We start from the raw sequence: 2874 nt of genomic DNA on the forward strand, positions 1-2874 counted from the left end.
TTTGTTCCTGTAAGATCTGAGTGTTTCACACAGCACTCCAATATCCTCTCTTAAGTAGGGGAGGCAACCATAAAATGCAGAAGCTGGCAGATGCACAGGATGTGAGGTACTATCAGTAGAGAATTTGTTCCTAATATATATTCTAAATCTAACTTTTCAGTTTAAAGCGGTTACTCCTTGTCCTGTCGCTCCAGAACCTGATAAAGACTCCCTCCCCAGCTTTCCTACAGGTTGCCTTTCAGTACAGGAAGGCTCTCCCTGGTGTCGCAGTAAGCTCACCTGTTACCCAGGTGTCACAGTTATTTCCTGTGATGGGAATAACGACAAGGGTTAATCTACTACAGGTGATTTCATACAATTATAGAAAAGCTTTTGTTGGAAAGCACCTTAGAGGTCTCCAGATCACCCGCGTACTTCAAGCAGGGCCATTTTTAAAGCCCTGTCATATTGCTCAGGGGCTTGTACAGTCAAATTTTGAATGACCCCGGCAAGAGACCCTACAGTCTCACTGTGTGCCTTTGCCAGTGCCTAGGCAGAGTGTGCTTCCCCTGCTGGTCCTGGTGAGATGAACTGATACAAGTTTTGAGAAAACAGAAGTTTATGCTACCGCATGAAGTACCCTTTGTAACATTTTTTTTTTTTAACCTTTACCGTTTCATATCTGAAATTTGAAATTCATCAGGGAACTCAGCCTGGCACACAGTAAAACTGATGGCAGATACTTCACAATATTATTTGAATTTCACGTAAATAGAACAGACTAGCAACTTACTTAGGAGAAGTAATACAATTTTAGAAATATTCAAAACCAAAGGCATTCCAAACTAAGTTTAAGTTCAGAGGAAATCCAAAGGAAAAACTAATTTTGAAACTAATAATCAGAGAACATAATCTTCTACAAACGATAGATTTTCCTCCTGCATTGGGTAATTTTGATCTGTCTTTAATGATCATCTCGACATGGCTTTGACACTGAGTATTTTGCTTTGCCACTGCATTAAGTCTTCTTCTCATGTGTGGTAAATGTCCTGCTCTCATGGGATGGGCCTAGGAGACATACGCACTGTGTCTCATGATGCTTGGCTATCATCTTAAATCTGTGAGAAGAGGAAAGGTCTCGCTGCTTCTTGAACAGGGAATTGGATGTCTGCAGTTGAGAACCCTCTGTCTAATCTAGAAACGTGAAGGAAGGAGTTTGCTGGATTGCAAGTGACAGTGAAGAAAGCCACAGATGACATATCAAACTGATTAAAATGTTATTTAGCTCAGGGCATGGCTAATGATGTGGAGCTGGAATAGTTTGACGATTGTAATTACACTCACTATCATTGTTATTTGTTTACAGGATGGTAATGCCTAAAGGTCCCGCTGGAGCCTGAAACAAGGTTGTGCTGGGTGCTGCACGTGCATATATCAGTGGCGATTTGAGAGCTAGTGATACAAACAGACAAAACAGAGATTGAAAGGAGAAACAGAGGGATAGAGATAAGAAGATCTCCCTGCAGGTCATTTAGGGTAACCAGCCATGAGTGCAGTGCATCCAGGTCTCCAGTGCTCTGCTGGCCCAGCCAGATGAATGGAAAACATTGCAGCTTTGGAAAAATAGTGTTTCTTCTAATTCTTTGGCCACAGTTTTGATGTTTTAGGACTGCTTTTTTTTTTTTTTTTTTTTCTTTTCCCCATTTGTGCTAGAAAAGGTGAACTTTTCAAATACCTATTCTGAATTAAAATATCGTTTTCATTGTTATGTTTCTGTTTTGTTGGCACTATTCATAATGACTTCTACCCTTCGGTGGAAGCAAAAGCTTATCATACCATAAAATTGGAAAGATCACAGAAAACTTCAGAGCTTTTGAAGAAAGGTGAGGAAAATCCATTCCCTGCTCTAGGCAGAGAGAGTGGCTGATTTCCAGAAAGGTAAATGGGCAGGATAAGGCCGCTTCATGTTCACTGATGGCCAGTTGTATGGACTGTGAAGATAATGGACTACCAGCACAAGAGACGGTGCCAATAATCTAATCCAATACGATCTATTTCAAGTGGTGGAGACCTGATACTCTATGACAATGTGAGGAAGACCTAACTGTCAGGCAAACTTTGAGATGATCATGTTCAGGATCTAAAACTGTTATGACAAGTGTCAACACAGGAAGGGTGAAACAAAGGCATGAATGTCATACAAGGACCGATAAATCTCAGGAAGGCTGGAAACCAAGGCAAATGGATGGAATAAGATGGTGCTTTGTGTTAGCAAGAAGCAGAGGATGGAGAAATTAAATGTTATGGGTCAGCAAAAGAGTGGTTTTGTGCAAATCACTGCTAAAGATAGACAGCCTTGCTAGCCCGCTCTTTGCTCTTAGCTCCAGTCTAATAGTGAATTATCTCTGTACAGTTATCAGACACGTAAACAATAATGGGAATTATGGGAGACTTTAACTTCCCAGCAAAAGATTGAAAGATAATTACCACTTATGTTCATCCAGGTATACTATGTGATGGCTTTCTTCCCAAAAGTGAAAAAATACAAGACCGTTTTAGACTTGGCTCCTGTATGGGTTTAAATGTAGTAAAATTTGAATAAAGTGTGATCATGAGCTGACTTTTCTCATTTTACATTTCACGACAGACAAAACCAGGTTTAGAATGAAGGTTCTGAGGCTTAGAAATGCAAACCTTGAAATCTAAGGAAATGAATAATTGAGTCTGACTAAGCAGCTCTGGGACTTGAGTGCAGAGAAGGCATAGTTAAAATTCAAAATTCAAAGAGGAAAAAAGCGATGAGAAAAGGTATGTTTCAGAGGTTAAAAACTGCAGAAATAAAGTAAGAATGACCAAAAACCTCCTTCACATAGGAAATTAAACAATAATAGTAAG

At 39.9% G+C, this 2874-nt stretch overlaps 1 long non-coding RNA gene across 1 annotated transcript; it reads left to right on the plus strand.

The window, feature by feature from the left end:
* The first annotated feature begins 387 nt into the window (after nucleotides 1-387).
* LOC310884277 lies at nucleotides 388-2594 on the plus strand. Its single transcript, XR_014574113.1, has 2 exons — nucleotides 388-560; nucleotides 1346-2594. It is a non-coding gene; the product is annotated as an uncharacterized lncRNA (long non-coding RNA).
* Nucleotides 2595-2874: the final 280 nt, after the last annotated feature.

The sequence above is a fragment of the Anser anser genome, assembly GCF_964211835.1.
Source record: "Anser anser genome assembly, chromosome: 20".
Classification (NCBI taxonomy): Eukaryota; Metazoa; Chordata; class Aves; order Anseriformes; family Anatidae; genus Anser; species Anser anser.